Below are 14,890 nucleotides of genomic sequence, written 5' to 3'. Positions count from 1 at the left end.
TACTCTATTTTCTCCAAGAATTCTTCGATAATATTGTTGATCTAACTGGCATTAATAAGCTAAAAGTTAGAGCCGCTGGACTGAGTCTATTAGAAGGGAGAGAGGGATTTGGTGGAATAGTTCATTGTATTGCTTGAGCCTCGTGGGCATATATATAGGAGTACATGATCTACTTGGAGTACAAGACAAGCCAGAATAATTCCTAGTCTATCTCGTGTTTCCTAATACAATCACGTTACTCAATATCCCCCCGCTGTCATAACGGTAGCGACGCAGACGGTGAGACTAGAGAAGAATCCGAAGGCAAGCCGACGGACATGTTGGGGAACGTAGTAATTTAAAAAAAATTTCCTACGCACACGCAAGATCATGGTGATGTATAGCAACGAGAGGGAGAGTGTTGTCTACGTACCCTCGTAGACCGTAAGCGAAAGCATTATGACAACGCGGTTGATGTAGTCGTACGTCTTCACAGTCGACCGATCCTAGTACCGAAAGTACGACACCTCCGCGATCTGCACACATTTGGCTCGGTGACGTCCCACGAACTCACGATCCAGCAGAGTGTCGAGGGAGAGCTTCGTCAGCACGGCGGCGTGATGATGGTGATGATGATGCTACCGGAACAGCCTAAAGTGTGGAGTCCTACTAGGACTCCCTAGTCCTAGTAGGATTGTCAGGACCCCGATTCTAAGTCATACGGATCTAGCATGTAACACATCATATCACTTTGCGGCCTCACGCACGGTATTCCCATGGGTGCCACCTTACCTGGCCCGGGACCGTCTGCACCTTTTGGCTCACGTATATGATAGTGTCGCTAGCATCCATATGACAGAGAACCCGGGCCGACATGACTAGTCGTGAACCCAAAGTGGCACTAACTTACGGGGACAGGCATACATGACCCAGTCTCGAACGTGTCGGTCATCAACGTGTGAATCCGGGCTGTAGAAACTGGGCTAACAGGACTCCGGGAACCCGGCCTGTAGCAGGCTAGCAGGACTCCAGGAATCACCGCGTGGCATTTACCCGAAGGGACAGACACAAGAACAAAGTGGATCACATGCCGGCCAGTCTAAGTGTTCTGGAGCAGTAGTAACTGGGCTAGCAGGACTCCGGTAAACCGGGCTGTAGCAGACTACCATGGCTGGTAACAGAATATTTTAGACATCATGTCTGGAAAAGAAGTTTGCAACACAAACCGACGAGATGATGTTGTGAGATTCTCGAGAAATGAACTATGATAGCAAGCTCCAAAACATGAGCTGGTTCTGCTACATACATGTGAACACGCTGTCCCAGACAAGCATGACCACGTAGTAGTCTTATAATAAAGCACTACCGACTTTAGGTTGGGAACCATCATTGAAGATAATGAAGTCATGTGCATGACCTAGGATTAGCACATGAGACTCCCTTTTCTTGAACAAATCAATCAGTGGCTTGGTGTGCTAGGGCATACGTATGGAGTGGAGGTAATTAATCTACTAAACCATAGAATACTTCGCACGTATGCATGACTGATTTGGGATGATTCTAGAGGAAACAAAACAAACCTTTCTCAAATTCATGGCGGCAACTTACACCTAATGCACGTGAACTTGGAGAAAGTCACTTCTTTCACCAAAACATATACCTCATGAGCGAAACACGAAGGCAATGCTTACGAAGTTTCCAACACTAGCTCAATGTCCAACATAATCATGGAGAAGATAAGGATGTTATCGATGGGCTCAACAACAATTCTTAAGAATTCCAATGAAGATGGAATTCCACAACTATGTGAACAAGGTGGCAGCATTGGTCAGACCCAAAAGATATAATGGTGTATGCTCGAGGAAACAACCACAAGTAAGACAACATTACGAATATCGTTGGTTCTGATTTGATTTGACGATAGCCCGTACTCGAATCAAAGACTGGGTAAGAAAATAGCTCCAATAATTGATCACGGGGACCAATCAATGAAGATATCATCTTTCTTCAACACACACACAGATATCCCCATGATTTGAACTAAGTCAGACAAGCTTTTATCTTCCAACTCTCCAAGTTGTTGTCTAGCTTACCCAACTAGCTCAGGGGTATCCAACACAGATTCTTGGAGAAAGAGTGGTTTATAGGAAAACCATTTGATCATGAGCTCCACATAATGGTCAGGGAACAGCCTGGTGATACTTCCGAGAAGATATTCAAAAAATCATGAACCACCGATATGTTATTAACTCAGGAGCATTCTTGCTTTCGAGGCAAGATGATGTTGTCAAATAAGAAAGGGATTGACACAATCCTAACTCTTTGATCGAAGAGCGCACCAGGAAATATGGACTAGGTAGCACGATCAATCTTAGGATGATGATTCAATAACCAACACGCTAAGTATTGATTTCACGCATCACAGTTCACTTGTCGGCATTCCGGTTACAATAACATGTAATCGAGGAATGAAACAATGATGGCCGGAAGTATCACTGCGTCAAGAATTCATAAGAGATGGTGCAATTCTCATGACAATCCTGACATAAAGGGGGTAATACTCCAGGGTAGAACAGAGCAAAAGCTGGATTGGCATTTGTTCTGCAGAGCACAACTACTTTGACTCAATCCTAGATATGGATGAGGTACTGGAGTTTGTTTCTCCTAGTCATACCGGAATAGAATGGCTTGACGGACCACAAGAATAAGAAGCATCGATGAACACGATCGCACATGTACCCTTGACTATCAATTGATCGATGATGGTCGGACTACGGCTGAAGAAGGACAACTCAAAGGAACATATAACTTTCTGAGTTGTGGATGCATGGATTAGTTTGTCCATCAAAGTTCAACATTTCTTCCGGATAACCCATGCAGGAAGGTAGGACTGGCAGAGCCACAATGTAGAATGGAGAACTCATTGAGACCACTCTTATTGTGATCCTTCCATTTAGAGAACGTCTGCCTTGGCTGATTCATGGTATGGGAAGAAGGAAATACCATAGACCTCGAGAACTATCACAAAGGTTACTAATATCCTAAAGGAACTAGCAAACACTATCAACATGAATGAGTAGAGTGAATCTCGGGTTCAAGAACCCAGAAATAGAATGTCTATACTAACTAAGTGGCATCACGGGATGCTTTCGGGAATGATGGCCAGAATCATCACACTGGGAACACAAAACATGGCTAGATTACTAGATGATCCCCTAAGACACCTAGGGTCATAATAATAGCCCCAACATATATGTTGAGTCAATAGAGTACCTCAACTCACCGATTAGTGTGGTTAAACTATCCCAAAGAAACATCGGGAACGGAAAGAAGGGATTTGCAAATGCATCAGACTAGTTAGAAACCTGTGATGACTCGGACAGCATAACGGCTGTAAATGCTCAAAAAGATTTGAGACATCCTGCAAAAGGGTGGCATAACCACTCAACATCACAATATCAAGGTTCCGAGATCAACTGTTAACACATGGAAGTACTAGAAACTGAAATGAGACTTGAATCCATCAATCCTATAAGTCTATGGATTAGTAACACATGATCCTGATAGAAAGATGAGAAGCCTAGTCCTTAGTCCCCACAGAAAAGAAGAGGTTGACTCAGATCAGAAGGGCATAAGGTAAAGGAGTAACTAGAGCCTTACGTTCCGTTCCACAACCAATTCCCTTATATAACTAAAGCATTTCTAGACTCAACTTCGACCAGTTTGGCTTGGTAATCCTACAGGCAGTCAGGCTCTGATACCAAAGCTGCCAGGACCCCGATTCTAGGTCACACGGATCTAGCATGTAACACATCATATCACTTTGCGGCCTCACGCACGGTATTCCCACGGGTGCCACCTTACCTGGCCCGGGACCATTTGCGCCTTTTGGCTCACGTATATGATAGTGTCGCTAGCATCCATATGACAAAGAACCCGGGACGACATGACTAGTCATGAACCCAAAGTGGCACTAACTTACGGGGACATGAATACATGACCCAGTCTCGAACGTGTCGGTCATCAACATGTGAATCCGGGCTGTAGAAACTGGGCTAACAGGACTCCGGGAACCCGGGCTGTAGCAGGCTAGCAGGACTCCGGGAATCACCGCGTGACATTTCCCCAAAGGGACATACACAGGAACGAAGTGGATCACATGCCGACCAGTCTAAGTGTTCCGAAGTAGTAGTAACTGGGCTAGCAGGACTCTGGTAAACCAGGCTGTAGCAGACTATCATGGCTCAGTGGAAGCACTAGACTACATTTCCCCATAAGAGAGGCTACCAAGGATAAACAACTAGGTTGTCGGATCCCACACATACCAAGCATTTCAATCATACACACAATATGCCCGATATGTGTAAATACAACATGGCATCACAACAAAACTCTACAACTCAAAGTATTTATTCATTAGGCTCCAAGGAGCGAGATATTACAAACATGGGTCTCATGACCCAACATTCAGAACATACAAGTCAAAGAACATGCGAAAGCTTAACATGTCTGAGTACAGACATCTACAAATGAAAAAGGCTGAGAAGCCTGACTATCTATCAGATCCTGCCGAGGGCACGAGATCGTAGCTGAGGTATCAAACTAAACGTCGAAGTCCACGCGGAACTACTAGCAAGACTGAAGTCTCTCTGCAAAAACATAAATGAAACAAACATGAGTACAAATGTACCCAGCAAGACTTACATCAAAACTAGCTACATATGCATCGGTATCAACAAAGGGGTGCTGGAGTGTGACTACAGCAAGCCAGCTTAGACTCGGTAGCTATCCTGAACTACGACTGCAAGTAACTCTTTTGAGGTGGTGCACACGAGTCCACATATTCACCATATCAATACACCACTATGGATCCTCTCCCGTCTCCTCACGAGAACGCCATCCATAGCACTCATGCTTATCTTGCACATTTTAGAGTATCCGCTTTCACTTGTCTATGAACTGTACAGGCAACCCAGAAGTCCTTTACCGCGGAAACGGCTATTCGAATAGATGATGTTAACCCTGCAGGGGTGTACTTCTTCACACACGCTCTCGCCACTCACCACCATGTACACGTCGTGTATCTCGGCAACCTTCAAGCGGAAGCCTGGTGAGGAAGTCGACCATGACCTAACTAACCACATAAGTCTCTAGTCCAGGTTTATTGCCTATTCAGGTTCCATCCGCAAGGAGATCCGGACGGGGTGTCGCTCACGGCCCCAAACGATGTGAGCAGGGTTCCCAAGCCCACCATCCGGGTGCCACTTGGTCACCGCGCCACTATGCCTAGTCTGTCCCAAGCCCACCTTTACCGGGTGCCACTTGGTAGACTAACACTACCTACAAGCACCAGAAACTAGTTGCAACTCCTGGATAGAGATCGAGTTGGTTAATAAGCCGAGAGGGGTCGAGTTACCGGAACCCAATGTGTGGTAGTAACTGTTCATGGATCACAAACACAGAACTCAGTTCCTGAGGACGGTTTCAATGAGACAACCCACCATGTACTCCTACATGGTCTCTCACCGCTACCTTTACCAAATCGTGTTCACACACTTAGCTCTCAATAGTAGGACATGTTCACAACTTTCCAATTCATCCCTGGTGAATTAGACCTGACACAACTCTAAGCAATAGTAGGCATGACAAACAAGCATGAATGAGTTGTCACATCAAGGCTCAAACAACTCCTACTCATGCTAGTGGGTTTCATCTATTTATTGTGGCAATGACAGGTCATGCAGAGGAAAAGGGTTCAACTACCGCAACATGTAACAATTGAATCGATGTTGTCCTAATGCAGTAAAAGAGAGCAGGACCGAGAGAGTGGGATTGTATCGGAATGAACAAGGGGGTTTTGCTTGCCTGGCACTTCTGAAGATAGTATAGCTCTTCATCGGTGTCATCGATCACGTCGTCGGAAACATCGTCTACTAAGAGGGAACAACCACTAGCAAACACAAAAGGAACCACAATCAATGCAATGCACATTTGTATGAATGATATGTCATATTAAAGTACTGAATTGACCTAGTGCAACAGTTAGTCATATTCATTGAAGTGGAATTCAAACCTATAGCAAAACCCAACTCCAAAAATAATTACCATTTATTCCATAATCATGAATTGTCCTATTCAGTGAGGTTAACTTGTTCAAACATGTATGATAAGCCATATTCAGATTCTTTTGATTTTTCTGATCTTTTTTCATATATAAATTATTTCATTTGGAGTTACGGTTTATTTTCTATGAATTTTAGAAGTTTAAACCATTTTCTAGAATTTCTAAACCTTTTCTGATTTATTTTAAGTCCAGAAAGGCTTTACTGCATCAGCACTAGGTCATGCTGATGTCAGCTGGTCAACAGGGCCGGTCCAGGTCAAACCTGGCTTGTGGGGCCCACTGGTCAGTGACTCAGTGCTGCCTAGGTCACAAACAGGTGGGGTCGGGTCAACGCCCACATCAGCATAGTCAACGCTGACACGTGGGCCCACTGTATTTAGGTTAATCTTAATCTTACTTAGTTAGCCAGTTAGTTAGGCAGTGGGGCCCGGCTGTTTGTGTCCCAGGGTGTTACTAACTGTGTCATTAACCCTAACTAACTGTGCCACGTCAGCATCGCCGGATTAAGGGCCGGCGACCTTACAGTGCGGCGGCGGCTCACCGGAGTTGCTCGGGCTCACGCTACAGGCGGCGGTTTGCGACGCGGTTGGTCTCTACAGCGAGTTGAAGCTCGCGCGCATCTGATGAAGCAGGCAGGCGGAGCTGCGGTGGTCTGTGGTGACGACAGCAGCGAGCTAGGGGGCGACCGGAGTTCGGAGATGCGCGGGCACTGCATTGCGGGCGGCTAGCGAGCGAAGAGAGGGTTGTGCTGGGTTCCTGGGCACTCCAGGGGCACGCTAGGCAGCGCGGGGCGTCTAGAGGAGCTCGGTAGCAGTGCACCCATCGGCCATGGCGGACGGCGGTGCGGGAGCTCGGTGAGCAGCGGCTACGGGATGACCTAGAGGAAGGGAATCGGGGGGGGGGGGTAAAAGGAGAGGAGCTCACGGCGAGGTGAAAGGTGTAGACGGCGGGGCCGGGGACGACCCGGGTGGCGCGAATCGGCGCCGGCGATCTCGGTGGCCCGAGGTAGAAGACGACGACGTCGAGGGCGTTGCAGTGCTTCCCAGCTCACGTGGCTCGGTGGGGTAGACGGGGACGGTGTGGCGGAGCTCTCGAGCACGTTGGATGGGCGAGGGAGGGCCGGTGGCCGTGGCAACAGCGAGCGGCGGCGACGGGCATGCTCGGCCATGGGGGGGGGGGGAAGCAGAGGAGCGAGGGGAAGGGAGGTCCAGAGAGCGAGGGAGAAGTGAGAGGGGGGTCGGGGAGGTGGCGTGGCACTCGTGGAGGCGTCTAGGCCCTCGGCGGCAAGCAGGAGCTGGCGAGGTGCGTGCCCGCAGGCGGCGGCCACACGCGCTGTCCTCCTGGCAAGAGGTAAGTGATGATCGGCACATGGGCCTGGTGGGCTGGCTTCTTTCCTGGGCCAGGTAAGTTACAGGTAAGGTTGCTCTATTTTATTTTTCTGTTATGTTTTCTTTTGTTTAATATTCTGCCACTGTTCAAAATTCAAACAATTTCAAAACAGTGACAAAACCCTTTGAATAATTTTATGTTGCAGAATGGACATTTCCAAATGCACATAATGTTTTTCAAAGATATATGAAATTATATTCTAGTTATATGAATATAACTCAAATTCAAATAGCTATTGATTTAAATTCAGAGTCCCAAAAATAAATCCTTGAAAATTTTCCTAAATTCTGGTTTGATATATAGCTCTTGCCAAAATTCTCAAACATTGCAAAAGGACATCTTGGAAACAAAGAATGAGATTTCCAGGGTTCTTTGCCCTTATTTTATTTAAGTTTTTAAGGCTTCCACTTTCCTCAATTCCAAGTTCCAGAAATGTAGACATGATGCATGAGTGCTCTATGATGCAACTAATACAAGCAATAATCTAGGGCTGTGACAAGGATTCACCTCCCACATGGAATAGGAAAAAGGGAAGGGAGAAGGAGAAGGAAGGAAGGGGGCGCCCCCTTTCCTTAGTCCAATTCGGACCAGTCCATGGGGAAGCGGCGTGGCCACCCTTGAGGCCATTCTCTCCTTTCCCGTATGGCCCATTAAGGCCCAATACGAATTCCCGTAACTCTCCGGTACTCCGAAAAATACCTGAATCACTCGGAACCTTTCCAGTGTCCGAATATAGCCTTCCAATATATCGATCTTTATGTCTCGACCATTTCGAGGCTCCTCATCATGTCCCCGATCTCATCCGGGACTCCGAACAAACTTCAGTCATCAGATCACATAACTCATAATACAAATCGTCACAAAACGTTAAGCGTGCGGACCCTACGGGTTCAAGAACTATGTAGACATGACCGAGAGTCATCTCCGGTCAATAACCAATAGCGGAACCTGGATGCTCATATTGGTTCCATATATTCTACGAAGATCTTTATCGGTCAAACCGCATAACAACAAACGTTGTACCCTTTGTCATCGGTATGTTACTTGCCCGAGATTCGATCGTCGGTATCTCAATACCTAGTTCAATATCGTTACCGGCAAGTCTCTTTACTCGTTCCATAATGCATCATCCTGCAACTAACTCATTAGTCACATTGCTTGCAAGGCATATAGTGATGTGCATTACTGAGAGGGCCCAGATATACCTCTCCGATAGACGGAGTGACAAATCCTAATCTCGATCTATGCCAACTCAACAAACACCATTGGAGACACCTGTAGAGCATCTTTATAATCACCCAGTTACGTTGTGACGTTTGATAGCACACAAGGTGTTCCTCCGGTATTCGAGAGTTGCATAATCTCATAGTCAGAGGAACATGTATAAGTCATGAAGAAAGTAGTAGCAATAAAACTGAATGATCATTATGCTAAGCTAACGGATGGGTCTTGTCCATCACATCATTCTCTAATGATGTGATCCCGTTCATCAAATGACAACACATGTCCATGGCTAGGAAACTTAACCATCTTTGATTAACGAGCTAGTCAAGTAGAGGCATACTAGGGGCACTCTGTTTGTCTATGTATTCACACATGTACTAAGTTTCCTGTTAATACAATTCTAGCATGAATAATAAACATTTATCATGATATAATAAAATATAAATAACAACTTTATTATTGCCTCTAGGGCATATTTCCTTCATTCTCCCACTTGCACTAGAGTCAATAATCTAGTTCACATCGTCATGTGATTTAACACCAATAGTTCACATGTTTATGTGATTAGTTCACATCTCCATGTGACTAACACCCAAAGGGTTTAGTAGAGTCAGTAATCTAGTTCACATCGCTATGTGATTAACACCCAAAGAGTGATCATGTTTTGCTTGTGAGAGAAATTTAGTCAACGGGTCTGCCACATTCAGAGCCGTATGTATTTTGCAAATTTTCTATGTCTACAATGCTTTGCACGGAGCAACTATAGCTAATTGCTCCCACTTCCAATATGTATCTAGATCGAGACTTGGAGTCATCCAGATCGGTGTCAAAGCTTGCATCGACGTAACTCTTTACGACGAACTCTTTGTCACCTTCATAACCGAGAAACATTTCCTTATTCCACTAAGGATATTTTTGACCGCTGTCCAATGATCCACTCCTAGATCACTATTGTTCCCTCTTGCCAAACTTATGGTGAGGTACACAATAGGTCTGGTACACAACATAGCATACTTTGTAGAACCTATGACTGAGGCATAGGGAATGACTTTTCATTCTCTTTCTATTTTTTGCCGTGGTAGGGTTTTGAGTCTTTACTCAACTTCACACCTTGCAACACAGGCAAGAACTCCTTCTTTGACTGTTCCATTTTGAACTACTTAAAAATCTTGTCAAGGTATGTACTCATTGAAAATATATCAAGCGTCTTGATCTATCTCTATAGATCTTGATGCTCAATATGTAAGTAGCTTCACCGAGGTATTTCTTTGAGAAACTCCTTTCAAACATTGCTTTATACTTTTGAAAAAATTCTACATTATTTCCGATGAACAATATGTCATTCACATATACTTATCAGAAATGTTGTAGTGCTCCCACTCACTTTCTTGTAAATACAGGCTTCACCGCAAGTATGTATAAAACCATATGCTTTGATCACTTTATCAAAATATATATTCCAACTCTGAGATGCTTGCACCAGTCCATAGATGGATCGCTGGAGCTTGCTCACTTTGTTAGCACCTTTAGGATCGACAAAACCTTCTGGTTGCATCATATAAAACTCTTCTTTAAAAATCCATTAAGGAATGCAGTTTTGACATCCATTTGCCAGATTTCATAAAATGCGGCAACTGCTAACATGATTCGGACAGACTTTCAAGCATCGATACGAGTGAGAAAATCTCATCGTAGTCAACACTTTGAACTTGCCAAAAACATTTTTTGCGACAATTCGAGCTTTGTAGATAGTAACACTACTATCATCGTCCGTCTTCCTCTTGAAGATCCATTTATTCTCAGTGACTCAGTGATCATCGGGCAAGTCAATCAAAGTCCATACTTTGTTCTCATACATGGATCCCATCTCAGATTTCATGGCCTCAAGCCATTTTACGGAATCTGGGCTCATCATCGCTTCCTCATAATTCGTAGGTTCATCATGGTCTAGTAACATGACTTCCAAAACAGGATTACCGTACCACTCTGGTGCGAACCGTACTCTGGTTGACCTACGAGGTTCGGTAGTAACTTGATATGAAGTTTCACGATCATCATCATTAGCTTCCTCACTAATTGGTGTAGGAATCACTGGAACTGACTTCTGTGATGAACTACTTTCCGATTCGGGAGAAGGTACAATTACCTCATCAAGTTTTACATTCCTCCCGATCACTTCTTTCGAGAGAAACTTCTCTCTAGAAAGGATCCACTCTTAGCAACGAATATCTTGCCTTCGGATATGTGATAGAAGGTGCACCTGATGTCTACTACACAACCTTCTTCTTGTAGACGTTGTTGGGCCTCCAAGTGGAGAGGTTTGTAGGAAAGTAGCAAATTTCCCTCAAGTGGATGACCTAAGGTTTATCAATCCGTGGGAGGCTTAGGATGAAGATGGTCTCTCTCAAACAACCCTGCAACCAAATAACAAAGAGTCTCTTGTGTCCCCAACACACCCAATACAATGGTAAATTGTACAGGTGCACTAGTTTGGCAAAGAGATGGTGATACAAGTGCAATATGGATAGTAGATATAGGTTTTTGTAATCTGAAAATATAAAAACTGCAAGGTAGCAAGTGATAAAAGTGAGCGTAAACGGTATTGCAATGCGTTGAAACAAGGCCTAGGGTTCATACTTTCACTAGTGCAAGTTCTCTCAACAATAATAACATAATTGGATCATATATATAACTATCTCTCAACATGCAACAAAGAGTCACTCCAAAGTCACTAATAGCAGAGAACAAATGAAGAGATTATGGTAGGGTACGAAACCACCTCAAAGTTATCCTTTCTGATCGATCTATTCAAGAGTCCGTAGTAAAATAACACGAAGCTATTCTTTCCGTTCTATCTATCCTAGAGTTCGTACTAGAATAACACCTTAAGACACAAATCAATCAAAACCCTAATGTCACCTAGATACTCCAATGTCACCTCAAGTATCCGTGGGTATGATTATACGATATGCATCACACAATCTCAGATTCATCTATTCAAGCAACACAAAGAACTTCAAAAAGTGCCCCAAAGTTTCTACCGGAGAGTCAAGACGAAAACGTGTGCCAACCCCTATGCATAAGTTCACGAGGTCACGGAACTCGCAAGTTGATCACCAAAACATACATCAAGTGGATCACATGATATCCCATTGTCACCATAGATAAGCACGTGCAAGACATACATCAATTGTTCTCAAATCCTTAAAGACTCAATCCGATAAGATAACTTCAAAGGGAAAACTCAGTTCATCACAAGAGAGTAGAGGGGGAGAAACATCATAAGATCCAACTATAATAGCAAAGCTCGCGATACATCAAGATCGTACCATCTCAAGAACACGAGAGAGAGAGAGATCAAACACATAGCTACTGGTACATACCCTCAGCCCTGAGGGAGAACTACTCCCTCCTCGTCATGGAGAGCACCGGGATGATGAAGATGGCCATCGGAGAGGGATTCCCCCCTCCAGCAGGGTGCCGGAACGGGTCTAGATTGGTTATGGGTGGCTACAGAGGCTTATGGCGGCGGAACTCCCGATCTATTCTGCTCCTGGATGTTTGGGGGGTATATGGACATATATATAGGAATAAGAAGTACGTTGCTGGAGCAACGAGGGGCCCACAAGGGTGGAGGGCGCGCCCCCCTGCCTCGTGGACACCTCGTTGATTGCCTGACGTATACTCCAAGTCTCCTGGATTGCTCTCGTTCCAAAAATAACTCTCCCAAAGGTTTCATTCCGTTTGAACTCCGTTTGGTATTCCTTTTCTGCGATACTCTAAAACAAGAAAAAAACAGAAACTGGCACTAGGCTCTAGGTTAATAGGTTAGTCCCCAAAATCATATAAAATAGCATATAAATGCATATAAAACATCCAAGATTGATAATATAATAGAATGGAACAATAAAAAATTATAGATACGTTGGAGACGTATCAGTACCCAACAGTTTCCTTTGGGTATCCTATGAAGACGCATTTCTCCAATGAGGGTTCGAGCTTATCAGGTTGAAACTTTTTCACATAAGCATCATAGCCCCAAACTTTAAGAAACGACAGCTTAGGTTTCTTGCTAAACCACAGTTCATATGGTGTCGTCTCAACGGATTTAGATGGTGCCCTATTTAACGTGAATGCAGCTGTCTCTAATGCATAACCCCAAAACGATAGTGATAAATCGGTAAGAGACATCATAGATTGCACCATATCTAATAAAGTACGGTTATGACATTCGGACACTCCATTACTCCATGGTGTTCCAGGTGGCGTGAGTTGCGAAACTATTCCGCATTGTTTCAAATGAAGACCAAACTCGTAACTCAAATATTCTTCTCCACGATCAGATCGCAGAACTTTATTTTCTTGTTACGATGATTTTCCACTTCACTCTCTAATCTTTGAACTTTTCAAATGTTTCAGACTTATGTTTCATCAAGTAGATATACCCATATCTGCTCAAATCATCTATGAAGATCAGAAAATAACGATACCCGCCGCGAGCCTCAACACTCATCAGATTGCATACATCAGTATGTATTATTTCCAATAAGTCAGTTGCTTGCTCCATTGTTCCGGAGAACGGAGTTTTAGTCATCTTGCCCACGAGGTATGGTTCGCAAGCATCAAATGATTCATAATCAAGTGATTCCAAAAGCCCATCAGCATGGAGTTTCTTCATGCGCTTTACACCAATATGACCTAAATGGCAGTGCCACATATAAGTTGCACTATCATTATTAACTTTGCATCTTTTGGCTTCAATATTATGAATATGTGTATTACTATGATCGAGATTCAATAAACCATTCACCTTGGGTGTATGACCTCAGAAGGTTTTATTCATGCAAACAGAATAACAATTATCCTTGACTTAAATGAATAACCCTATTGTAATAAACATGATCCAATCATATTATGCTCTACGCAAACACCAAATAACATTTATTTTAGGTTCAAAACTAATCCCAAAGGTAAAGGGAGTGTGCGATGGTGATCTTATCAACCTTGGAATCACTTCCAACACACATCGTCACTTCACCCTTAACTAGTCTCTGTTCATTCTGCAACTCCCGTTTCGAGTTACTAATCTTAGCAACTGAACTAGTATCAAATACTGAGGGGTTTCTATAAACAATAGTAAAGTACACATCAATAACATGTATATCAAATATACCTTTGTTCACTTTGCCATCCTTCTTATCTGCCAAATACTTGGGGCAGTTCTGCTTCCAGTGACCAGTCCCTTTGCAGTAGAAGCACTTAGTCTTAGGCTTAGGTCCAAACTTGGGCTTCTTCACTTGAGCAGCAACTTGCTTGCCATTCTTCTTGAAGTTCCCCTTCTTCCCTTTTCCCTTTTATTGAAACTAGTGGTCTTGTCAACCATCAACACTTGATGCTTTTCTTGATTTCTACCTTCGTCGATTTCAACATCATGAAGAGCTTGGGAATCGTTTCCGTTATCCCTTGATTATTATAGTTCATCACGAAGTTCTAGTAACTTGGTGACAGCGACTAGAGAACTCTGTCAATCACTATCTTATCTGAAAGATTAACTCCCACTTGATTCAAGTGATTGTAGTACTCAGACATTCTGAGCACATGCTCACCAGGTGAGCTATTCTCCTCCATCTTGTAGGCAAAGTGCTTGTCAATGGTCTCATACCTTTCGACATGGGCATGAGTCTAAAATACTAATTTCAACTCTTGGAACATCTCATATGCTCCATGGCGTTCAAAACATCTTTGAAGCCCCGATTCTAAGCCATAAAGCATGGTGCACTAAACTATCAAGTAGTCATCATATCGAGCTTGCCAAACGTTCATAACGTCTGCATCTGCTCCTGCAATCGGTCTGTCACCTAGCGGTGCATCAAGGACATAATTCTTCTGTGCGGCAATGAGGATAATCCTCAGATCATGGATCCAATCTGCATCATTGCTACTAACATCTTTCAACTTAGTTTTCTCTAGGAACATATCAAAAATAAAACAGGGGAGCTAAACGCAAGCTATTGATCTACAACATAGATATGCTAATACTACCAGGACTAAGTTCATGATAAATTTAAAGTTCAATTAATCATATTACTTAAGAACTCCCACTTAGATAGACATCCCTCTAATCATCTAAGTGATCACGTGATCCATATCAACTAAACATGTCCGATCATCACG

The sequence above is a fragment of the Triticum urartu genome, chromosome 1A, assembly GCF_056163025.1.
Source record: "Triticum urartu cultivar PI428250 chromosome 1A, HENAU_Tu73, whole genome shotgun sequence".
NCBI classification, from domain to species: domain Eukaryota; kingdom Viridiplantae; phylum Streptophyta; class Magnoliopsida; order Poales; family Poaceae; genus Triticum; species Triticum urartu.
Note: the sequence above shows the minus strand (reverse complement) of the source record.